Below are 25510 nucleotides of genomic sequence, written 5' to 3'. Positions count from 1 at the left end.
TAGGAGCAACCTGGGAAGACCCCGGGGGCCTGCTTGCTCTGGCCCCTCCCTCTGGAGTGCCGGGGGCTGCCCCTGGGGACGCGATGGGAGTCCTAGGACTGGGGCGGGGAGCTCGGTCCCCCTACCCGAAGCCCCCTGTGCAGGGCCAAGGGAAGCTTCGCTTAGTTGTACGTTTGCTGTTTATAGAGGTGTAAGGCGTGCCCACTGAAGTGCCAGCTCAGGGGAATTTCACCTGTGCGCACTGCCCCCAGCTTGCAGGACAGATCATTCCTATGCCACCCCGACCTCCCCTCCACCAGCTTCCTACTCTCAGTGTCAACCTGCCCCTCCCCCCTCTGCCCTTCCCGGGCACCCAGCTGCCCTCAGGATGATGTGCAGACAGACCACCCACTCCCCAGGAGGCTTCCCTCAGGTTCTCCCCCAGCCAGCCTTCTCCCCGCTGCTGACTTGGGCTGTGCTCGAGGCGTCATCTTGTACACAGCGGCTCACGTTCAGGGAAGAAAGCGGGGAGAGAAGGAAGGAGGGGGGCTCACCATGCCCGCAGCACTGGTGAGAGCTCCGAGGGGTCTGGGACTCGCCGGATGGACCCCCAGGCGGTGGCTGGCACAGCCAAGGTCAAGGCCGGCGGGACTCTGACTTTGCACTCCTTTCCTCCCCATCCCGTGGCACCTGCAAGCCGCCCTGGAAACCGTGGGAGGAGGGAGCCTGCCAGCCCTTCCTGACCCAGCAGGGCCTATGCTGTCCCCTCGCCTCCAGGGCAGCGGTACGAGAGGAAAACCAGAGAAGTCTTTTCCACATACAGATCCCTTCCCTGGCCCCCAGCATCTTCCTGCTGACAAACCCAGAACACACTGGACCCTGATACGCACAGGATGCCTAGCTCCCCACCCTTCACGACCCCTGGGCCCTTGGGCCGCCTCGCTTTGCTGGCCTTTCCCCACATGGCGGCCACCTCCCGGGCAGCTGCCCCCTCATCTACACCCCCAGACGCTCCTTCGTCTGGCATCAGAGGCACACAGTTAACATCCCCAGAAGTAAACACCGTGGGGCTGTATTTCTCCCACACCCAAACGTGGATCACAGACGCACGGACGTGGATGGAGGCTCCCCATCGAGCGAGGCCAGGGATTTGGGATGAAGGCTCCCGTCGAGCGAGGCCAGGGATTTGGGATGAAGGCTCCACGTCGAGCGAGGCCAGGGATTTGGGATGAAGGCTCCCCGTCGAGCGAGGCCAGGGATTTGGGATGAAGGCTCCCCATCGAGCGAGGCCAGGGATTTGGGATGAAGGCTCCACGTCGAGCGAGGCCGGGGATTTATGGGTCTGGCAGAAACACACCTGTGTGGCCTGGAAGGAAACCCAGGCGAGCGGTCCCCCTGCTCTCCTGGGGCCCCCGCCCCACGTCGGTGCCTGGAACTGGGGCCTTCTGGAAGGACCCCAGAACCTAAGGAGGGAGACAAGCTGGCTGCTGGCTGCTGCCCGCTGTGAGAGCAGGCCACTCGGGCATCCTGCTTCCGCTGCTGCCCGGGGAGGGCGTGTGGGGGCGGACAGGGCAGGGGAGCCCCTTCACGGGCTCGCCACCCAGACCCCCCTCCTCTTCCACCTGTGCTCCACCCCACCCCTGGACTGTAGGTCAGGCCGGCTCCCTGCAACCCAAGCCCCTTGCCCTGGGTATCAAGAGCACCTGGGCCGAGGGAGGGGGCTGGGGGCTGTGGCTCTGTCCATGCAGGCTGTGTTCTCTGGGCACTAGAAGGGGCCAGGTCAAGTTGGGTGCATCCCTCACCCTCACCGTCCCTGTTGGAGCTCTGGGCTAGGAGACTGGCACTCAGGTCCCAGGCTGCTTGCTAGGCACTGTCATGGATACCCCGAGGTGACGTGGTCCAAGGAATGGGCACAGCTGGAGCCAGCGTCCTGCTGGCCTCACACCCCACAGCCTAGATGTGGACGGCTGGAGGTGGGTGCCTGGCCCAGCGTCTCTGCACCATGGGGTCCATCCACCACTTCCCTGGCAGGCAAGGGTGGTGATGGCTTAGTCACCGCACCCCCCAGCTTCTGGGGTGAGGGAGAGGCTGGAGAGGCCTGGGTTGTGTCAGGAGGGGAGACCAGGGCTCCTCAGCTGTTTGGAGACCCAGGGAGGACCCTGCCTGAAGTTACCCGCTCCAGCGTGGCTAGACACACGGGTTCCCACAGTAGCACTGCTCCCCGGTCACCATCTGCCCCTCCCAGCCTCCTCCTCTGGCTCTTCCCATAGACACTTGGACCCCCGTGAGTCTTCTGCCCCTACCCCAGGGCCCTGGGGACTCTGTTACTCAGACCGTGCTTGCAGAAAAAAAGTTGAGCCACCTGGAGACTCCTCTGGGTGAGTCGATTAAAGCCACTGCGTCCCCTGGGGAGAGACCAGGTGGGCACCCTGGGGAGCCGTAACCAGGAGATGAAGGGGCCTCAGCTGCCAGGCAGGGCTGGGGAGCGGCAGCAGGGACTTGGGGGCAGGGAGGCCGGGTCCAGCCCCAGCTCTGTCCCCTCTGAAGCCGGGGGACCTGGGACAGGCGGCTCTGGGAGCCTCAGGTTCCTCATCTGTGAGAGGGAGGCACCACCGTGCTCCTTGTAGGGTGCGCTGTGAAGGTGAGCCCCAATAGAGAAGGCGGGGCACTCCCCTGCTCACCTCTACTCTCCCCTGCACCTGGCAGCCGTGCCCGAGCACACGAGACACCCTAGTCCCTGGGCTCTCCCGGGCACAGCGCCCAGCGCTGCGCTCCCTGTGAGGACCCGTGTTCCGCCTCCAGGCCCCCGGCCCACCCACCCTGTCCACAGCATCCCTTTCGCAGGTACCCACGGGGTCCATCCTGGTGCCATGCCACATGTGCCAGGACGCCCGTGAGGGGCACCCTGTCCGCCTGGCAGCCCCCGATGGCTCCGCCCTTGTCCCTGTGGTGCCAACACGCACCGCCCTTTCCAGTCTGTCCTCTCTGGGTTTCGGGTTTTCCATCCACACAGACTCAGAGCCAGGCGGCCCCTATCAGCCGTGTGGCCCCTGGAAAGTCACTACCCGCTCTGGGTGTCAGCTGTCTCGTCCTCACAGGATGGTTAGGGGCAGGAAACGAGTCAGCAGAGAGTGGAAGACTGAACGTGGGTGGCTCACGGGAGGCCCTCGGGAAGTGGAAGTGGCCGTTGTGTGATCACTTGGCAGGGTGTCAGGGTGTGCCGGAGTGGGTGTTCACAAGGCTGTACCGGGGCTGGGGAGACCACACGAGAAGGGGAGGCTCTCTGGCTGGCGACAGTGGGGAGCGTCACGACGAGGGTCTGAGGAGCTTGCTGGTGACCACAGCCTCCCAGCCCGGAGCAGGCTGCAGAGGGACCCGGAGGGAGAGCGTGCACAGCCTCGCAGAGTCCCGCAGGAGGCAGGCGGGCGATGCTGAAGACCTTTCACGTAGGTTAAGAGCACCCACAGCCTGGGTCAGAAAGAGCAGGGTCCCAGCCTTGACTCTGCTGTGAGACCAGTGTAGGGTGACCGGCTCTCTAGGGCTGCCTAGGATTTGTGCTAAAAGTCGCTCAGTTGTGTCTGACTTTTTGTGACCCCACGGACTGTAGCCTGCCGGGCTCCTCTGTCCATGGAATTCTCCAGGCAAGAATACTGGAATGGGTTGCCATTCCCTTCTCCAGGGATCTTCCTGACTCAGGGATCGAACCTGGGTCTTCTGCATTGCAGAGAGATTCTTTACTGTCTGAGCCACCAGGGAAGCCCAAACGGGGAAAATCCCAGAAAAAAAAGGATCTGGGGTCTTCCCTGGTGGTGCAGTGGCTAAGACTCCGCACTCCCAATGCAGGGGGCCTGGGTTTGATCCCTGGTCAGGGAACTAGGCCCCACATGGTGCAACTAGACCCAGCGTAGCCGAAAAAAGAAATAAAGTATCTGTGGGTTACCCTGGACCTGGGCTGAGGTACCTTACATCTCTGAGCCTCAGTTTCCTCGTCTATAAGCTGGAGAAGAAGCCTTCTACCCAGGCGAGTGGGCCTGGGAAAATCAAATCAGACCCAGCAGGTGAGTGGGATGGGCCTGCGGGTCTCCAGTCCTCGCCCGTCCTCAAGAAATGGATCCAAGGGTGTTTTTCCCGACCGGGAGCCTAATAGTCTGCAGTTATTTATCGTTGCGTTTCCTTGTGGGTAGGAAAGCCACAAATAAGTAAATTCAGGCAGCAGGGCACCATTATCGAGCCCAGTGCTTTATTTCCCCATCTCGTCTCCAGCCCAGGCCGGCTGTGGGTCGATAATAATTTACGATGCAGCCCCCGCAGCAGAGGGGAGGTGGCCAAAAAAGCACGTTAGGCTGGAGTCACCCTCCTTGTACCAGCTCTGCACTCACAAGTGGCTATGACGGCGGGGCTGGGGGCTGGGGAGGGAGGCCCCACACATAAGGGAGGGGGCAGAAGGGGGGCATGTGGGCGCTGGCTGCAGGGGCCTCACTGGAGGAGGGCAGAGGGGAGCAGGCAGCCAAGGTGCTGACCCGGCCCTGCTTGTCCCTGACCTCCAATCGGGCCCACATTCTGGGGCAGAGGCGTCACAAGGCTAAAATGGGACAAGGGGACAGCAGTGGGTCTCTCCAAGGAGCGGTTTGGGGTTTGTCTCAGGTGGGATCCCAGGGGAGCAGGGCCTCAGACAGGTCCCGTGCCTGAGATCTCGGGAAAAACCTAGGTAGGGGGACATGAACGGGAGAGGGCAGGGGACGAGACGAGCCCAGCGGTGGTCCTGGCCAGGATGTGATCCACGGTGGACGGGGGAGCTCCAGAGCAGAAATCTCAGGGTGGTGTCTCGCTGCATCCTGGATGGCCAGTCAGTGGCCTCCGGGGAGAGGGCATGAGTGGCTGGCGGGGCAACTGGAACCACGGGCAGCCACCCACTCACAGCGCCCGGGGGTCCCCAGCCCGCAGAGCCTCTGCCAGGGTTGACTCTGCTGCAGAAGGAGCGGGGCTGTGATCCAGATTTCATAATTCACGTCGCTGATTTCATCACGTTCCGTGCTCTGCCATGTTTGCTGTCGTGACAATCTCATTCTTCCCTCTGGGGACTCGGGGGCGTGAAACTGGGATGAGGGGGTGTGGCACTGAGTCAAGCGCGTGTCCTGGGGCCAGGCGGGCGCGAGGGGAGTCAGACACAGGGGGCAGCTGCTGCTCTGACTCGACGGGGCTGTGGGAGGGGGTGGGTCTCCCAGGCGGGCAGTCTGGTCAGCGCAGGACGCCGAGGGAAGGGCTTTAGCGAGAGCGCCTGTCTCGGGGGTTATGATACGCTGGCTTCTGTGTGTGCCTGGAGTGCCAGGCTGGTCCTTAGGGCATCCGCAGGGTACCATCTTTGATCGTCACCGCCAACCCACGAGGGTGCTTCCCTCGTTACTCCATCTCATAGATACGGAAATGCTCAGAGACCCAAGAAACACAGCTGTTGACGCTATACAACTCCGACCTCTGACTCCAGGCTGTTAACCGCCTCCTCTTCCTGTGTGTGCTCAGCCGCTGGGTCGTGTCGAGCTACTTTGTAAGCCCGTGGGCTGTAGCCCAGCAGGCTCCTCTGTCCATGGGCTTTTCCAGGCAAGAATACTAGAGTGGGTTGCCATTCCTACTCCACGGGATGTTCCCAATCCAGGGATCAAACCCGCATCTTGCGTCTCTTGCGTCTCCTGTGCCCTCCTGGCCCTGCAGTCACATCCCAGTGCCCCAAGGAGGCAGCTGAGGCCCTGGCAGGTCAAGGACTCACCCAAGGTCCTCTAGTCCAGCGACACTTCCCTCGCCCCTCTTCCCTGTGCCCACTATGGGCATTCCCAGGTGGCCCGTGCCTGCCAGCCCTCACTCTATCCCCAGTGTGACCTCAGCTGATCAGGGAGAGATCCTAGGCTCCTTTTCCGGCAGGAGCTGAGCAGAAACCTAATTGGCAAACAACAGACAAACAATTGGCAAACAAGGGGAGAGGTATAACCTGACTGCCCCTCTTAATTAAGGGGGCTCCCTCTTTTTTTGGTATTTATCCAGTGTTTTATATTTGGCTGTGCTGGGTCTTCATCGCTGCACACGGGCTTTCTCTAGTTGCGGTGAGCAGGGGCTCCTCTCTAGTTGCAACGTGAGGGCTTCTCATCGTGGTGGCTTCTCTCATTGCAGAGCACAAGCTTTAGGTGCATGGGCTTCAGTAGCTGTGGCGCAGGGGCTCAGCAGTGTCGCCTCTCGGGCTCCAGAGGGCCAGCTCAGTAGCCGTAGTGCATGGGCTCAGCTGCTCCACGGCATTTGGGACCTTTCTGGGTCAGGGATTGAACCGGTGTCTCTTGCATTGCAGGCAGATCCTCAACCACTGGACCACCAGGGAAGCCCAAGGGGGCTTCTTCTTGAAGGTCCCAAAAAACCACCCTCCCAAGCCAAGGCCAGAAGCATGCCCTGGTGTGTTCAGAAGGCCAGCCTTGTCCCCCACCCACTGGAAAACTGGTTACCCCCCTGTTGGGCCTATTTTAGGGGCAGCAAGGTGGTCCTGGGACTTCCCAAGTGGTGCTAGTGGTAAAGAACCCACCTGCCAATGCAGGAGATTAAAGAGACACAGGTTTGACCCCTGGGTTGGGAAGATTTCCTGGAGGTGGGCATGGCAACCCATGCTAGTATTCTTACCTGGAGAATCCCATGGACAGAGGAACCTGGCGGGCTACAGTCCGTAGGGTCACAAGGAGTCGGGCATGACGAAAGCGGCTTAGCACACGTGAGGTGGCCCCAGGACAGCAGCAGGACTGCACAGGGCGACCCCTTCCTGGCCTCCTCAGGGGCCATGTGGCCACGGCGGGGGGGGCGCCCCACATGCTCACGGCCAGCCGTCCAGAGACGCTCTGAATACAGCATCCAGGAGGGCCCCAACTTCCACCACTGATGCTTCCCTTGTCTTATTTTTTCTTTCTGCCTGGCTCTTACAAAAATTAAACACGGATGGTTTAATCTTGGGAAAATTAGCATTCTAGGCAGGGCTAGGGGATGTGATCGGAATGTCAAGGCCAGAGCCACAGAGCAGGAAGGTAAGGGAAGAGATGCCCGTGCCTGGTGGGGGCCCTCGGGTGGGGGCAGAGGGCTCAGACCTGCCCAGGAGGAACGATGGGGCCTTGCCTGGCCGCCAGGGGGAAGGATGAGGCTGGGCATGGCTGGGGGCGGGTGGCTGCATCGGGTCCAGGGCTGGGGAGGCGGAGATGAGGGAGGCTCAGAACAGAGAGTGGGTCTGCCCAGGACCTGCGGCTTCCCGTGGCCCCAGCTCTGGTCATCTACACATGTATCCCCTCTCTCATTCGGCCCTCATTTGCTGATGCATGTGCCTCCTGTGTGCTAGGCACTGAGCAGAGACGTGCTAGGCCCACCCCCTGACTGCCGAGCACACACCAGACACTTTGCACATAGCAGACTGTGCTGCCCAGAGCGTGCTCCAAAGAACGTGCAAATCCTGCACAGTTAACAGATGACCGCCGGCGTGAACGGGGTTAAATCGGTACCTTTGAGACGGGACTTCTCAGAGCCTTTAATGACTGAGGTGCCCCGTGAACCAGGTTGGGGAGCACTGCCCTCCAGTCCTGGCCACACAGGAAGTGTGCTGTGGGCACAGAGCCAAGAGCGGGTTCGTGTCCGAGCTCCTCCATGGACCCGCTGTGTGACCTTGGGCAGGCTGCTGAATCTCTCTGTTTCCTCAGGTGGAAAACTGAAACGGTAATAATAGTGCCCGTGGGTCCAGTGAGGTGCTGTAAGGATGGGGCCCGCCTCAGACTTAATACGGGGTTGCTCCTGTTGCTGTTGTTACTGTATTATTGTTATTGTCCACTTAGCTCTGTGTGCTGGGCCGTAGGCAGAAGTCTAGTTAGCGATGGCCGCCGTCACCGTTGCTGACACAGTCCGTGCCCTTAAGGGGTCACAGCCGGGGGTTAAAGACAGTTATTTACAGAATCCAGGGTGGAGAGTGCGGGGCCAGGGCTTTGGGAAGGTAGCAACTGAGAGGAACAACGGCATGGCTTCAAGAGCACAGCTCAGGGAAGGAAGCCTGGGTTGGCTAGGCCCCCATCTGACGCGGTCTCCCTGGTCCAGCCTCTCTATTAAGTGGCCGTCCAGCCTGGGCCTCGGCACCCCTAGCAGTGGAAGTCTGGTCCATCTTTGGGTATCTCCACCCGTCACAGACTTCTTAACTGAATCCCTCCTGTCCTTCTAGTTCTTGGGCCTCCCAGAGCATGGTGGTCTTCCTTCTCCCAGCTCAGCTTGTATGTCTGGGAGGACCAGGGACCAGCTGCCTTCCCTGAACTGTCCCACACCCTCCCCCCCACCCCTGTCACTGTTCTAGCTTCTCCTCTGGGCCTCCTGCCCTGCAGTGTGGCCGTGCCTCTGGCGAGGCCCAAACTGAACGAGGTTCCCCGTCTAGACTGACCAGGGCAGAAGCAGGGAGGGAGCAGGTGGAGAGGCCCTCCTGCAATGCAGGTCCCTCCTTTAATGCAGCCCTCTAGAACCATGAGTTGGGGACCCCCGTGTCTGGAGAGTCAGTCATCTTGTTCTGCAGACACAGAGAAGGCCAGTCTAATAGACAGCAGGGTGCCAGGGGAGCCCGAGAGGCCATGCTAAAGCAGGCCAGGGACAAGGGACAGTCAGGGAAGGCTTCCTGGAGGAAGGGGCACTCATCAGCCAGAACCAAATGGCAGGCTCCCAGAGCACAGACCTTCTGAGTCACCCAGTCTGCCCTGTCTCACCACAGGGAAACTGGCAGAGTTGTTTGGTTGCTTACATCATAGGTCAGACTCCAGAAGTTAACTATTCAGGTGTCACTGGAGGGGTCATTTATCTCTAGGAAATGTGGCTGGGGGAGGCTGGCACACAGGCCAGAGACCTGGCAATGGTGGGCCCCCAGCTCCTTGTCTACCAGGATTCAGAAAGTCCCCCCACCCACCATGACCACTGGCATCCTTAGCTGTCCCTGGAGTCCACAGTGGGTGGAGGGATTCTGAGGCCCAAGACCCCACACCCAGGTCAGGGGCCCGGGAATTAGCCCAATGCCCCCTGTCTGGGCCTGTATCCTGGGAGGCGAGAGCTGGGGTTTTGGGGGCTACAGGACAGGCAAGCAGCCTCCAGGCAAGGCCAGCCCTTGTGCTCCAGGAGCGAAGGTACCAGGGGCCATGTAAGCTGCAGCTTCAAAGAGCTCCGTTATTAACAAAGTGCACCATGAGGCCTTTTTCTTCCTCCTTCTATCCTTAAGGCAGATTCCCAAATGAAAAGGAAAATATACAATGAGCGGCCATGAGGAAACCTCAGAGGAAAGCCAGGCGGGAAGCAGCCGGGAAGGAGCGTGGGGTGTGGGCTTCCTTTCTTTATTTTAAACAGTCTCTTTTCCCTTTCTCCTGACTCAGCCGGTCTCTCAGGCTGCGCTTTAAGTCCTTTTGAAGTGTTACAACCATTTTCTCCTCTTTCAATTAACAACAAGAAAAGGAAGCTAATAGCTTCCTGAGCCACTCACTGTAAATATTAACAAAGTCTGGCCGCCTGGCCTGGGCGCGAGGCATTGCTCCCGGCCGGAGAGTGAGTTTACGGGAAGGATGGGAGGGGGTGAGAGATTTCCAACACACGGCCGCAAACCCCTTGGCACAGGCTTCTGCTGGTGCAGGGAAACTGAAGAGCGGGCTGGGGGAGCCAGGCTTGAAGGCGCCTGTTCCCGGGGGTTAGGGGGCCTGGCACAGCTGGCGAGAGGCAAGTGGGTACTTCTGGAAGAAAAGGCAGTTTCCACCAGCTGCACCTGAGTAAATGCAGGTGCGTGGTCGGAATCCCCAGCGCATGGCTCCGAGTGTGGTCAGTAGAGGAGGTCTAGGGAGGAGCCGCATTTTAAATGCAGCAGCTGGGGGTGGGGGGGTGGGGGGGCAGGGCAGCTGATGGTCCCCAGGGTGCCTGTGCCCACAGGGTTCAGATTCCTGAAGAAATCTGAGGCAGCAGTGAGGGGAAGGAGCTGCAGATGAAGGGAGCTCAGATCCAGTGAGCAGAGCCTGGGTTCTGAAAGCTCCTCGGCCTGCTCCCTTAGAGACCCCCACAGCCCCTGAGCCTCCTCCCAGCGTATGTGCATGCTAAATCGCTCCAGTCGTTTACAACTCTTTGTGACCCCGTGGACTGTAGCCCGCCAGGCTCCTCTGTCCATGGGATGCTCCTCTGTCTATGGGATTCTCTAGGCAAGAATACTGGAGTGCGTTGCCATTTCCTCCTCCAGGGGGTCTTCCCGCGTCTCTTTTGTCTCCTGCATAAGCAGGTGAGTTCTTAACCACTAGCGTCACCTGGGAAGCCCCCGAGTCCCCCAGACATACCAGTAAAGTCTTGCTTCAAACATCTGCTTGAGGAACTTCCCCAATTTCCAGAGGCTAAAACTCCACGTTCCTAATCCAGGGGGCCTGGGTTCAATCCCTGGTCAGGAAGCTAGATTCCGCAAGCTGCAACTAAGAGTTTGCATGCCGCAACAACAACATCAAAAAAGGATCCCACATGCCACAACTAAGACCCAGCACAGCCAAAATAAATAATATAAATATAAATAAATAAATAAAAAATCTCGAGAGACCTATGACATGTAGACTGGACAGGGCCCATCTTGTGACCAGGGTGGCCAGGGGCCCAGGTAAGAGCAGGCAGAGGCCAGCGGCCGGTAGGGGACTGGATCTTCTGCCCAGGGTGCCCACTGCCCGCATCCACGGAGGGCCCCGCCCAGCCAAAAGCTCACAGTGGGACATGGTCAGGAAACACACAGGCACTGTTCTGCCCGCAGAGCAGGCCAGTTTCCTAGAAAGGCCTGGCCTTAACTGTTGCACCAGACTCATCCTCGCTGGGCTCCCTGGGCTGGACATAGACCTTCGTGTGTGGAAGCTGAGTTTCAACAAGCCCTGCGGGGTAGACCTGACCAGCAGTCAGCTGCTTCCGGGGAGCCGCAGGCAGAGGGTGCAGGCCATGAATGGCCCACCGTGGGCATGCAGGGGACTGTCTCCTGGTATGCAGGCAGGGGAGCAGGCCTTGGAGGGCCTGGTACCCTCCCTGTTCCCCCTGCTCCGTAACAGCAGGGCCACACACAACCCCTTGAGGGGCTCTCCCAGAGGCTGAGAGCAGTGGTCATGAGCCCGGCTGAGCACCAGCTGCCCTTGGCTGCCCCTGCCCAGAGTGCCTCCTGCCACCCGCTGGCTCGGAGATTTCAAAGGCACAAGAGCCCTCCAGGCACAGGAGGCCTCTTCAACCACCCGCCTGCGCTCCTGGCTCGGCGCGCCCCTGGGACAACGGTGCCTACTCGGCAGCCTCTCTAGGGCCCCGCTGCCCGGCCGCCTTGCTGGGGCAGCACCCTGAACTGGTACAGTCACTGGGACCCTGGAGCCGGTGGCTTCTCTGCTCCAGGCACTGCCTGGCTTGCTCCCCAGTGGTCTGTCTCCAAGGGTGGGCGCTGGCCAGGGTCCAGGCCTGCTGGCCAGGTGGCGTGGGCCCCAGCAGCCGTGGACTGGCCTGCACGCTTCTCACATGCCCGTCCCTGAAAGTCTGGGTTTTGTCAGGAAATGGTTTAATTAGCAGACCAGAGGCTGGGAGGGTTCACGCCCGAACGCAGGCTCTCTCACATCCTCCCCTTCTCACCCGCTTAGCTGCGCGGGTGCCATGCTGCCATGCCAAGCCCGGGGGGCCAGAGCGAGTGAGAAGGGGGTGGGGGGCGCCTCTTGTGCAGAGGAGCCTCCTGCTCCCTCCCCCTCAGGAGCCCTCCCTGGGTGCCTAGAACCAGGCTCGGAGCCCCCAGGGACCAGCTGCCCATGATGCTGTTCCATGGGGTGACAGGAGCACTCAGCCACCCTCCAGCGAGGAGGAGGAAGAGAAGGGAACCCATTCACCCCACGCGTGTCTTCAGGGAGGTCTCTGAGTTAGCCTCTCCGTCTCAACACCCCTGCTCCCCACCCCTGCCCTTGAGGACACTGTCCCAGCCTCTCACTGGTCTGCTCCCATGCACCCTGGTGCCCTCCAATTCTCCACGGAGGTCTGGTCATGCCCCTTCCTGCCTGGGTGCCCTCACTGGCTCCCTACCGCCCTCAAAATGAAGACCAGGCCCCTCACCAGAGCATTCGAAATTCCCCCCAAGAATCCCACCTCCCACTTGTGCTTAGATCACAGCCCTCCTAACTCAGAGCTTTGGGACACCAGCCTTCCCACTGCACCAAGCCCTCTCGCCTGTGACCCTTTGCATACGCTGTTCCCTCTGCCTGAAATGCCCTTGTGGCCTAGCCCCTACGGGGCTGACTCTGTTACAGGAGCAGTCCACACTCCCTAAGGGAAGAGCTCTCCCTGTCCCGTGACCCTGGCCCCCAGCCCTCTGCCCCCAGGAAGAAGCAATGTGACTGGCAGTACCCGGGTCTGCCGGCGGGAGCGAGGGCTGACCCACACTGCGGTGGGGGAGAAGGGACAGGCCCTGTGGGTGCCCGTCCTCGTGGGAGGAAGTCGGCAGCCATGGAACAAACTCCAGCTTTGAGCCACAAAGAGCCTTTTTCATCTCTAAAGGTCGCATACAGATGTTGACCTCAGCCTGGAAGTCTGAAATGAAAGAACACCCTGGGTCTGCTAGCTCACGCCAGCTCTGACCTGCTTGCAAAGATCTAAACTCTGCCCTCTCTGCCACGGGGCAGCTCTGCCCAGGGAGGGGCTCTGGCATGTTGTTCATTTAAAATGCCACTTGGCTAAGTCACCGGCCATAAAGCCCACCTGGGTTTCCAGCAGCACATACAGGCATCTGATTAATGACACACACATAAAAATCCATCCCAAAGAGTCATAGGTTGGAAAGAAGCAGGAGGACTAATTGCTAATATAGGAATTAATATTAGTGCGTTCCGATCTTCAAAGCAGGTGGGAGCTTGTAAAGTTGAAGAGTGTTTCCACTTCAGGTGGAGGCTTGAGGTCCAAAGGTGGGGCAGCAACCCTGAAAGGTGGATGGGGGAACCATGGCCACACCCACCCCACTCCAGCTTGCCACTGAACCCAGGTGACTATCATGACGTGGGAGTCTAGAGGACCCCAGAACCACAGCATGGCGTCACCTTCCCCAGAAAGCCCCCTGTGACCCAGCTACTCGCCCTCCACGCCCAGGCTGGGCAAGGAGTGGCTTTGACTCTGCCAGCGCCCCGTGTGTGTCTCACACTGACCCGCTGCAAACCAGTGACCTCCCTCATAGGACCACAAGCTCCTAGGGGACAGGGGCTCTCCTCTTGGGTCCATGCATCCTGCACAGCAGTGGGTCTCAATACATGCTTGCCAGATGGATGGATGGATGGATGGATGTAGAGATGGAAAGGAAAGGAAATTTCCTAAAGGAAATCAGTCCTGAATATTCATTGGAAGGACTGATGCTGATGCTGAAACTTCAATACTTCGGCCACCTGATGCAAAGAACTGAGTCATTGGAAAAGACCCTGATGCTGGGAAAGAGTGAAGGGGGGAGGAGAAGGGGACGATAGAGGATGAGGTGGTTGGATGGCACCACCGACTCGATGGACATGGGTTTGAATAAGCTCCGGGAGTTGGTGATGGACAGGGAAGGCTGGCTTGCTGCAGTCCATGGGGTCGCAAAGAGTCGGACATAACTGAGTGACTGAACTGAACTAAGAGATGGAAAAAATGGACGACAGATGGAAAGATGGGCAGGTAGATGGATGAGTGGAGAAACAGAGGGTGGGAGAGAGCTGTACAGATGGAGGGATGGAGAGATGGAAAGATGGCTAGGTGGATGGAAGGATGGAAAGCCAGATGGGTAATGGATGGAGGGAAAGACAGATGAACTGACGAATAACTGCATGAGAAGGACTCAGGAGAAACCCAAGGTCTCTAGGTGCGTGGGCCTAAGGGCCTCTTTGTGTTTCTGTTGCACTGAGACTTAGTGTCGTGCAGGGAGAAGGGAACTGGCCCAAAGCTCAAGTTCCTGGCTGCCATGCGAGTCATACAGATGTAGACAAGCTCCCGCCTTCTCAGTGTCACTACATTTGCACAGTGGGGACAGTCCTCCCTGCCCCGCCAGCTGTGCTGGGCTGGCCCCAGGCTCAGGGGAGACGGTAAAGCAGAAATGACCTGGAAAAGGATAAGGGACACGGTACCCTTGTAAACGGCGTATATATACAGGCAGACGGATCCGGCCAAGATGCAGAGAGTGCTGTAGAGACGTGGGATCGTGCACTTGGCTTTCTCTCCTCCTTTCATATTTCTTTTACTACAGTTATGATGTTGTTATTTATAACAAAAACTAAAATGGTCTAAGCATCTTAAGTACTTGCTGAGGAAGCTTTTATTGTGTTGACCCAAAGAATGGATCTTTGGCACCGGAATGCAGGGACCAGACCTATGGGCAGGGGAGACGGCAGAGGCGAGGAGGGTGAGCAGAGGCTGTCATGTGGGCTAAGTACTCACAGTTGGCCAAGGGCGGGCTCCCGCTTTGAGACCCTGAGACCGTGCAGATTCGCTCTGTCCTTGGTCAGCTGGACTGGCCGCATGGGAAGTCCACACACTCCCGCTGACGTAGCTCGCTCTGCCTGTGCTAGGCTTACAGTGCGCTGCCCACTGGGGACTGCACAGCTTGATGGTAGGTGTATGCCAGGAGGGCCGTTCAGGATGTGTTCCTGGGCCCAGCGCATGCAGGCGGCCGCAGTAATCGTTACCACGCACCCCACGGTAACTAAGCGCTCTCACCTTGCAAGCACCGCGTCCAGGCTGCCCTCGGTGCACACGCCCTCCCTGACCCTCGAGAGGCGCCCATCACCTGGAAGCACTCAAGGAGCCCATATCCCCAGGGGGGCCTGGGCCCGGCATTGCTGCCCAGCTCCCAGGAGGACCACACACAGGGACAGGGGAGGCAGGGAGAAGGGACCCCGAATGCACAAGGCTGGACGGCCTGCTGAGAGCCTTGCTCGGACTCTTGATTCTCTCAGTGAGAAAGTATATTTATTAAGGACCTACTGTGTGCAAGGCACTGACTCAGGCGCTAGGAGATCAGCCTCTGATGAGCAGATGTGGTCTCTTCCTTGAACCAGGAAGATAATTCCTTGCGAGACATGATGTCATCGCCATCATGGTTTGTTCAACCCCGCAGGCGGAGAGGAGGTGAGGGGTGACGGTGGACGGACTCTTGCAGAAAGGAGAGCAGCATGGGGAGGGGCAGAGGCCAGCTTGAGGAGTTAGGGGAGATGGTGGGGGTGGAGGCCGGGGAGCCAGGCCTTGTGGGGCCTTGGAGGCTGCCATGGCAATGTTGCCTTTATCCTGAGGGCTCTGGGAAGGGTCTGAGCCAGCCAAACACAGCTGCCTTCCCGGGTTCGTAATTTCGAGAGCAGAGCTCTGTTGTGGGGGGATCAGCCGGCCATTGCTCTGGGTCCAGAGGACGCGGTCACCACCCTCTCTAAATACGGAGGCCCAGCCGCCTCTGCTCCCACCTCCCCCCCAAGGTAGAAAACAATTTCCTCACCCCGGCCAGGGAGGCGGATGACCTCATTGGACTCTTTCCATCTCTCGCTTTCATAGAGAAATTACAATTTATAATTGGATGAAATCACGCGGGTGTAATAGCAATAAGAGCCGAGCTGGAGCCCAGCAGTCACCCCTTACGTGGGGACTTTGTCCTCATCTTCCCTCCTGTCCAGCCCCCACCCAACCCCTTGCCAGGGGGCTGCCCCCCACCTGCCTGTTCACACCATGAGTATTTACCAGATCCTGGCCATCCGGGGTTGACGTCCTGTGGGTTGTTAAACCTTGCTGTTTCTTAACCCTCCTTGCTCCTGGGGAAGCTTGTCCCACGCAGCCTCTCCACTTCTCCCGTCCACCCATCGGTCTCTGCCCGCCCTCCACCTGGCCAGCACCTGCCCCTCTTCCACATGGAAGGTGGGGTGCCAGGTGGGGTGCCCGGTGAGTGCCCAGACCCCTTCCCCCAGTCTGGGCTCTAGACTTGGCTCTAGACCCAAATATCCTGGTTTTTATTTGCGACAACCCCAGACAACACTTGTTTCTCAAAGCAGCCACCTTCGGCCCTACAAAGGCAAGGGCCCAGATGCAGCCGAGCCCATCTGGATCCGATTTCAAACCAGAGCTAGCGCTCTCAGATGTGTAATAAAAGCCCTCTTCCAAAGAGGGGCTCCTGCAGGGGGAATACGGACGCCGGGGCAGCGTGGGCCTTCAGCACGCCACACTAATGAGAGGCAATCCGGCCGGCTCGGGGTCGTTTGGGATCTGGGGGAGCAGCCGGCCCTGCCCCCAGGTCTCCGTGGAAGGGGAAGGCGGCCGTGGGGGGCAGCTGGGAGTGCAGCACGGGGCCTGGCCTCAGAGGGAGGCCCGGAGGCCGGCTCTTCTGGTTCCGTGACGCTCCTGCTTCCCACGGCGGGGAAAGGCAGCGCTTATTCTGGAAGCCGAGGCCCTGGAGGCCCAGTTGGAGCCTCTGAATGACATTTAGCAAGAGGAGCAGGTGCTGGGGGAAGCGGAGCCAGCGCTGGGCCAGGCGGGCGGCCCCTGCGTGGCCAGGAGCTCACGGAACCTCATTTTTTCTCTTCCTAGTCCTCCCACCCCCACCCCCCACCCAGAAAAAGAGAAAGCTAGAGAACTGCCCGGAAGGGTGCTTCGTGCGGCCAGCTGTTTGTTATCTGGGTTTGAAAAGAGAAGGGAGATGGCAGGGAATAATCCCAGCCTCCTCCTGGATCACAGATCACGGGAAGGTGGTGTTCGAGAAAACAGGCTCCGGAGGAGGGCTGGGGGAGCGGCAGCCTGTCCCTGTGCGTTTCCCAGTTTCCCTGGGCTTAATCACGTGCACTGTCTTTCGGCAGGTGAGGAAGCAGGGAGTGGGCGAGGAGGACTCCCTGGTGGACATCCGAGAAGGGGCTGAAAGCAGGAATAACCCGTCCCCGCACTTCCCCAGCAAGGAAACCTTTCTACAAACAGGAGTGGCCAAGCAGGACCGAGCGCCCCCCCGGCCCCCACCAAACCTCTTCCCAGAGAGGGGGCATGTGAGGCCTGACAGCTCAGCGGCGCCTGCCAGCAGCTGCAGCCCCGCAGCGAACATCTGAACTCCTCAGCGGGGTAATGGACCCCCTCCTTCCCTGCCGGAGACACAGCCTGAGTGGCAGCAGCACCGATCCTTTGGAGAGTGGCTCCCTCTCAGCTCTGTCACGCAAGAACGCTCTCTGCACCACAGCCCATTCTGCCAAGTGACTTAAAGGGATTAAAAAAAAAAAAGAAAAAACTTGGTAAAGAAAAAGGGGTAAAACCCACGCAGAAGCCTTTCGGAAGAGGTGGCAGCCAACACACAAAAGGGCGAAAGTTGAAAGGGGGCAGTGAGGCCACCCCCTCGGGGACGGGCGCCAGGCCCTAGGGCATGCCTGGGGAGCAGGGGCCCGGAACACCCTCAGGCCGCGCACGGGAGCCCCGGGGCTGCGGGGGGCGCCCCCGCAGGCCCCTCATTCGAGCCCCTCACTCCGGGAGAAGCTGGCAGCGTCCGCGGCCTGGGGTGTGACGAGACACCGCTCCCGACCCACGGCCACGTCTGAACGTGAGGAGCCCAGCAGAGCAAAGCACAGGGTCTCCTCCCTGAGCCCCGGGCACTCCCCAGAGCCACCCAACACCCCTGGCCTGTGATCCGCACCCCAGGTGCCAAGGCTGGTGGGCTGGGATGTAAGCGCGGCTCAGGCCCACCTCGACGGAAACGCAGCATCCAGGGCAGCGGGCTCCCAGGCTGCAGCGAAGGAGGTAAGGTGGGTGCAGATGGGCTCTGGAGGCCCAGGAAGGCCCAGGTGCTCCTTGTGCCCAAAGAGGGCACCAGACAGCCGGGGCCTGTCCTCCTGGGGCTGGGTCGGGGCTCTGCAACTCCACCCCACCCACCCCACATGTGCAGCTGAAGCAACCAGTGGCACCTGCTTGCCAGGGCAGGGTCATTGGCTCCCTAGTGGCCCCTGTGCTGCTGGGTTCTGCTCCAGGGTGTAAGGGAGTGACCTTTCCTGGAGTAAACTCCTGCCCCTGGGAGAGGCCTGGCTTTGAGCCCTTCTGAGTTCTGATCAGAGGAGGTGGCCGTGAGGCCTTGGAGAGGCAGAATTTTTGGTGACCTAGCTGCTGGCCATGGCACCTGCTGCCCTCCAACTGGAGAGGGTCCCCAAGTCCCCTCCATCCAAGGCCTGGCCCTGCCCTGGCCTAGAGGACCCAGGGTGGGGTTGATCCAAGGTCCTGCACCTGCTGGCTCTTAGGCGTCTTCTGCTCTGGCCTCTAGTTCGAGCCCTTTTGTTGGTAAGAGCGGCTTGATTCGGCCCAGAGACAGGCAGTAAGTGCCCTGATGTCACACAGCAGATGGTGAGCATTGCTCCCCAGTGGCCCCAGCCTGGCCCGGAAGCGTAGGGGGCGGGGCCTACTCCTTCTGGCTTCTGAGAGGCCCGGAGGGCGGGTTCTTGCCTCCCCAAACACAAATCCCAGGCAACCTCTCTCAGCGGCAGCCGCCCTGGGCAGGACAGGGAAGCCCCAATTCATTACCAAGATGGAAAATGACACTTCCCCGCGCTCTTCCCCAGGAGAGGGGCTGATTTATGACCGCGCCGGGGCCGGGGACATTCGTCAGCGCCGCTTGGTGCGCACGCCGTCTGCGGGGGCATTAATAGCCGTGTTATTAGCCACCAGCGTGAAAGATGCCCTGCGGATCGGCTATTTGCTGTTATTTATTATAAAGGCGCGCCAGCCCGGCAGCAGGGTGCGAGGCGTCGTGAGCTCGCTGGAGCCTGCGCTCCGCCCCTGCCCAGCCGGCCTCCCATCCCCCATCCCGACATACCACCCGTCACTGGTCCGTATTCGCCTCCCATCCCCTAGGAGAGACCAGGGGGTAATTCCTGGGGCCGAGGCCAAGCCGGAGGAGGGGCAACAGCAGGCCTGCACCCCATCTGCTCCGAGCTGGGCTCTGCCTCTGCTGAGCTTGGCTCCATCCCATGGCAGGAGAGCAAAGACCAACTTACTGGGCTGTGGGGCCAGACAGAGGTTGGTTGGAGCTGGGAGCAGTGTGACCTTGGGGATGTCCCTTCCCCTCCCTGAGCGTGCTCCCCTTTGTACAGTGGGGACACGGGCTCCGCAGGGCTGTGACCAGCTGAAAGGGAGAGGAGTTTGTGCAGCACTTTGCCAGCTACTGCTACCCATGGGACTGACCCCAGAGGGCTAGAGGGGTGGCCCTAGTGCGGGAGGCAGCCCCCATTAGACCCTGCTTGAGCTGGACACTGTCCACCATCATCCATTCCATGCCAACCCAATGGGAAAGGGCTTGAGAGTTCAGTGCCCGGGCCAGAGGTTTATAGTCAAGGGAGAAGGCTGTCCACGGCTGCTAGAGGGTTCTCTCTGCCCTGGAGCCACCCCTTCTTCTCTCTGGGACTCAGTTTTTCCAAGGTCCTCTACCTCCCTGAATCCAGAGTCCTGAGGGTGAGTTCCACCCTTGTGTGTATCTGTAGGGGTGGCAGGGAGGGGGCCATCTCTAAGTGGGACCAGCCTCTACGCCCGAAAGCAAACCTGCAGCCAGACAGGGCCAGGTGAGCCACCTCATGTCAGAGAAGACAAGAGGACACATCCAGGGATTTTCCCTAGGCTTGCCCCCTCAGCCTGGGGTGGCCGCACTGGGCAGCTGAGAGGGGCAGGGAAGACACCTGGGAAAGGAAGGCCCGAGTTTGTGTCCAGCTCTTCTACCACCTGCTGCACAATCAGACCAGGCCCTTTGCCCCTCTGGGTGGCTGTGGTGAGGGCATGCTAAGTTGCCTCCATCATATCCACTTCTTTGTGACCCTATGGACTGCAGCCCACCAGGCTCCTCTGTCCATGGGATTCTCCAGGCAGGAATAATAGAGTGGGTTGCCATGCCCTCCTCCAGGGGATCTTCCTGTCCCAGGGATGGAACCCGTGTCTCTTATGTCTCCTGCATTGGCAGGCGGGTTCTTTACCTCTAGTGCCACCTGGGAAGCTGGGGTGAGAGCATCTGTCCATTATTACCTCCCAGGGTTGGGGGGCTGAAAGTGGGCCAGCCTCTCCCATCTCTCCCACTACCCTGTCCTACATTTCAGATTCTGGGGCTTCCCTTTGGCATCCCCATTCATTCATTGAACAGGTGTTTATGAACACTCCAGCGCCAGGCTGTATACTCACTAGGCCAATGGACAAGATGGAACATATCCTGACTTACAGGAGTTTATGCCATAGTGGGAGGGGTTGACGGTCAGCTTGTGACAAACGAGTGGGGCAGGGGAGGGATCTCCCCAAGAACAGGGCCTGCATGTGGGGGATCCCACCCACCTCCTAGAGGAGGCCCCATCCCCACCCAAGCCTCTGCCTTATTATCAGTAGATGTCACCCTTACCAGCCTTCCCAGGTCATCCGGCTCCTTTCCCGGCCCCTGGCTGCCAGGATCCCACTGGCTGCTGAGAAACCCAGCAGTATAGACCTAGGGCCCCTGCCCTGATCTCTGGGCTGCCCCCCACCTCCCAGAATGACAGCCCTCAGTCCCCTTTGCTACCTTCTAAAAATCCCGACCTTTCCTTTTTTCCTTCCCTAAGGAATTATGCCTCAGTCTAGGCGGCTTTACTAAAAATGCACAGACAGACAGAAATATTAGGTGCAGGAACATCTTATTAAATAATGCAGAGAAAGAAACAAAATTACACATGTTTCCTTTCATCCCCCACCCCCTCCTGGCCCTGAATAGATTAATATCGAACACTGTTATCAATATAATTAACCTCCTAAGACACAATTTTAAAGTCTTGTTTTATAAAGCAGTTTGTATTCTCTGAAGTTCAGGACACCGCGCTGCCCCGCACCGCCCAGTCGGCCCACGCGGTGAGGTGAACTCGAGGTACATTTTGAGTGGATTTGCATACCTGTCGGTAATCACCGCCAGTGATAACAACTGATGCATAATGCATGCAGCATGAAATTAGAAAAATAATTAACTTTAGGTTTTAAAAGAATCCCACCCGTTCCCCCCGACGCATTACAAGTTCTCAGCTGGCACCGTTCGCCGAGGTCGGGGACAAAGTTGTGCTGTGCAGGGTTGGAAGGGCCTGGAGGTCAGGGCTCCCAGCCCCCTGCCTGAAGGAGGGGCCTCAGGTGGGCCTAGACCAGCCTGAGCAGAAGCAGTCCTGGTGCTCTGCACGCACAAGGGTAGGCTCAGAAAAGTCCCGAGGCCCCCTTCTGCCCACAGTTCACATGTCCCCGACCCACAGCAGGCCCTCTGGTTCAGCAGTTTATCCTCACAAGAACCCAGGGCAGTTTGTGGTCCCATTTTACAGATGAAGGCCTGAGACCCAAGGCCACATTCCATCTGTGGGGCCTGGACTGAGCCCAGGCAGGGCCTCCTCAGCAAGAGGGCAGCCCCCCTGCCTCTAGGCCCTCCTCCCTCCATGATGCTTGCAGCTGAGCCCAGAGAAGTGGGGGAGAAGAATGCAGGATCTCGTGTTAATTTATACTAAGGTTTGCTGAGGACGCATCACAGGTATGGGGGTGACGCTGCTTTGGTGGAGCTCCCAGTCTCCCCAGTGGGGAGGTCACTGCTTCCTGTGGGTCAGGGGTCCTCCTGGAGCCGAGAAACTGCTTCCACCCCCAGTCTGCCCTGCCCACCTCTCCTGCCTCAGGCCCTGCTCTGCCAGTAAGGACCCAAGGGCCTGGCAAGGTTTAGGGAAAACACGGTGAATTGTTCTTGCTGAAGGGAGGAGCTGGGAGGGGGCATGTGAAGTGTGAGGGTGAGGGGCTCCCTTCTGTCTGAGCTGTGGCCCCCTTGCCCCTCCACCCCGGGGTCTGCCCTCCACCTCTCTGAAGCTCAGCCAAGACTGGAGGCAACCCCCCTAGGTAGGTCATAGGAGGACCGTGGGGTCCCTCCCAGGACCAGGATGGTGCGGCCCTTCTTTCCAAACCCTCCAGGCCTGTGCCGGGCCCTCCTCCTCGTCTTCCCAGAGGGTGGGGTTCTCGGCAACCCGAGGCCCAGAGAGTATAGCTGCAGGTCACACAACTGAGGTCCAAGGTCATACTGCAACCTAGCCCTGGTGTGCCCTCCCAGCCTCTAGTCCACACACCTCCTTCTTGGGGTTAGGGCCACCTGGAACTCTCTGGTTCCTAAAGTGGGGACGGAGACTGAGCCTGGCACTGTGGCGGACCCAGCCTCAGGACGTGCCCACGTAGACTGCCTTCACTGGCGAACAGGAAGGAAGGCCAGGCTCGGAGGCAGGGGCCCTATCCAGAGTTACTGCTTCTGCCTGAGACTCCCAGCTCCCTCCAGAAACGACCCCCACTACTGCTCAGCCCGGCAGTGTGCTCATGTCTAACTGTGCCCCTGCCCCAGGAGCCTGGGTACCATCTCCCATCCAGCATGCCAGGGCCTGTGCTGGGGCTGGGGTCCTGCAGCTCCCTCGCCCACATGCTGCCATCACTGTCTCCCCAGGAAGACCCCCTAGAGGGCCCTGGGCCTCTGGTGCCCCTAGTTTCATGAGGTTTGGGAAAGACAACAGGGAAAGACACCAAGAGGCCAGGGGTCTCCTCCTGGGAGGCACCTCCATCCAGATGGCAGGTGTTTAAAGATGTTACTCTGCACCACCAGTCAAGTGGATGTGGGAGGCAGAGCCAGACACAACTCAGGGGAGGCTTCATGGAGCAGGTACCCAAGCTGAGGCCTGGGGACAGGGGTGTGAGTGGAACCTGACCTGGCGAGGCTTGAGTGGGGGAGGTGTGTTGGTGTTTAAGAAGCAGGAACAGCATGTGCAAAGGCCCAGAGGCAGCAGAAGGGGGAGAGGAGCAGGCTTGGGGTCAGTGTTTCCACTCCAGCTTGCGGGGTGGGGAGGCAGGGCTGAGGATGCACAGTGTGAGTCTGGGAGGCCCAGCATCATGGCAACTGATAGGAAGTCTGTGTCAGGAAGCAGCTTGGCCTACCTGTTCCCACTCTACCCTGGAGCACGGTGGGGGCAAGGGAGTGAAGAAGGGGCCTCTGGATTGCAGAGAAAAGAGACAGACAGTTAACACAGAGGCTAAACCGGTGTGCCTGTGGCAGTCAGAGAATTATTGTTGTTGTTCATTCGCTATGTGGTGTCTGAACAACAGTTACCACCCCATGGACTGCAGCATGCCAGGCTTCCCTGTCTCTCACCATCTCCCGGAGTTTGCTCACACTCATAGCAGCTTTTAAACTTCAGGCATCAGGACACACAGGTTGCACGTCCGCGGGGGTACTTTGCATGTACTACCTCACTGAATGCTCAGTAGTGACTCCCCCGTAAGAGGAACTTGACTCCATTTGTAGATGCGGAAACTAAAGCTCAGAGAGGGCAGGTAACTTGCTCAAGATCTCACAGCCTGGAAGTGGCAGAGGCAGCACTCGAACCGAGGTCTCTGTCCGAGAGGGCAGGCACTAGCAGCTGATGGGAGGATGCTGAGGACGATGCCCCGGGTCAGCCCTGGGCTAGCGGAGTCTGGACACTCCTAGTCCGAGCCATCCCACTGCTCCCCTTCCCCACCCCCGTTGCATGCCAAGGAGCCTGCTGCCAGTCATGGCGCCGGCAGGTCGTAACTCACCACGCTGACGTCTGCGAGATTCTTGCAACGATGACAAGTGACCCCCGTAAAAGATGGGCGATCTACCAGGTTTAATTTGATGGCCACATAAACCATCAAACACAGAACAAGGGAATAAAAAGTCCTCGTGGCACCCGGGCGATTAAAGGGCTCCTGGGGCAAGGTGTCTTCCTCCCTTCCCCAGGTCTCACCGTGCCTTCCTAGAGCCAGAGGGCTCGGCATCGGGAGGCCTTGGGGGAAGGGGGCGGCTGGGGAGACTCAGCCAAGATGGATGAGGCCTGAAGACAGGGGAACAGAAAGGCCTTGGGTCCCTGCCTCCCAAATGCTTCTTGGTTATCCATCAGACATCTCTGAAAGGTGCAATTTAGACTCTATTATGATGCCGGGGCCTCTGGAGGCTGAGGGCTGTGGCCAGGAGCTGAGTGGGCAGGGGAACTGATGTTCATGCCAGAGAAGGCGGTCTGGCCTTGGCTTTGGCCTTAACAAGTCTGCTCCCTGCTCAGGGCACTGCTCCGGAATCCCTGAGCACCGGGGCCACCAGCATTCCTGAGTGCCAGCAGCTGACAGGTCAGGGAGGGTGCGCAGCCGCTGGCCAGATGCTGGGGACCTGGGCTCAGACTGACCACCGAGACTGAGGCAAGGTGGCCTTGAGCGGGCCTGAGCCTTCCTGTCCCCAACACCTGCCTTGGACCTGCCTCTTGAGACGGGACTTCCAGGCTCCATGACCTTCATGACTCTGGCTCCACGCCGAGGAAGGGACAGAGGTGCAGCTGGAAACCTGTGCTGGCTGTGACCTTGGATGGGTCCCTCACTTCTCTGAGCCTCAGTGTCTCTGCTCAGCTGTAAAGCGGACTCATGTGTATGTGACAGGTGGGCACGGATCCAAACACATACCTGTGAGGGGTTGGGCAGGGCCTGGGCTAGCCCCATCCAAACTCACCGAGGACCATGAGCAGAGACCAGCTCCAAATGCCCAGGGGCAGAGGCGTGAGTGCAGTCAGGACCCACAGACCAGGGGCAACCTCCACAGGAGCATCAGGAGTGAGCAAGCAAATGTCCTCAGCCCCTCAGGCCAGCGGGGCGGCCGGGAAGAGGCCCAGAGCATCGGTCACAGTCTCGCCAGTCCCCCTTCTGCCCTCAGGACCTCATCCCTCCCCGACTCCACCCCCACGTGCTTCCACCCAGGTGTCCTCGGCGGGCCCTCACCTTGCCTTGGGTCCACCTCATGGACAAAGCTTCATTCCGCTAGCAAGCCTGGAGTGGAGTTGGTACGTTAGCCACGGGCAAAGCCCAAGCTCCCCCCAGAAGGCCTTGGAGCTGCCAGCAGCCTTGCCAAAGCCTCTATAATGCAAACAGGGCATGTGCTGAGGGGGCCACAGTGAGCAGGGCAGAGGCATTCCAGCCTTTCTCAGCACTTCGGCCGGCTCCCTCTGTCCTTGGGTGGTCACAGGCGCCAAGTCACACCAGGCCTACACAGCCCACCGTCTGCCCTTGAGCACCCAAAATTTAGTCAGGGGACCTTAAAACACTGGTCGCCACACAGCCTGACCTGCAGCCCACAAGCCTAGCAGTCAATACCTCCCCTAGGTTCTTCCTCAGCACTTCTCAAGTGGCCCAGCTTAACTTAACATCTCCAAGCTTCAGTGTTTTCATCTGTTAAATAGGAATAACCAGGGCCCTGACCTGACATTTGCTGGGAAGATTAAATGACTTTAATATTCATAAAATTCTAGATGTCCTTTATTATAGTGTGAGCTATCATCCAACTGAAGAGAATCTCAAGTGGCTAGAACACAGGTTGGCACATAGCAGCTGCTCAAGAAAGATATGCTGAATAGCTGGATGGACAGATCCATGGCTGGCTGGCTGGGTGGGTGGATGGACAGATCCATGGATGGATGGCAGAGTAGGTGGGTGGATGGATGGATGGATGGATGGATGGACGGAT

General features: G+C 59.3%; 1 protein-coding gene across 1 annotated transcript in view; it reads right to left on the bottom strand.

Moving 5' to 3' along the window:
- MACROD1 (mono-ADP ribosylhydrolase 1) overlaps positions 1–25510 on the bottom strand; it is a 154356-nt gene that overhangs the window by 82380 nt on the left and 46466 nt on the right. The gene's annotated exons all lie outside the window — the stretch shown is intronic.

The sequence above is a fragment of the Bubalus kerabau genome, chromosome 5 (genome assembly GCF_029407905.1).
Source record: "Bubalus kerabau isolate K-KA32 ecotype Philippines breed swamp buffalo chromosome 5, PCC_UOA_SB_1v2, whole genome shotgun sequence".
NCBI lineage: Eukaryota > Metazoa > Chordata > Mammalia > Artiodactyla > Bovidae > Bubalus > Bubalus kerabau.
The sequence above is the reverse complement of the archived record's forward strand: the minus strand, read 5'-3'. Positions and strand labels throughout refer to the sequence as shown.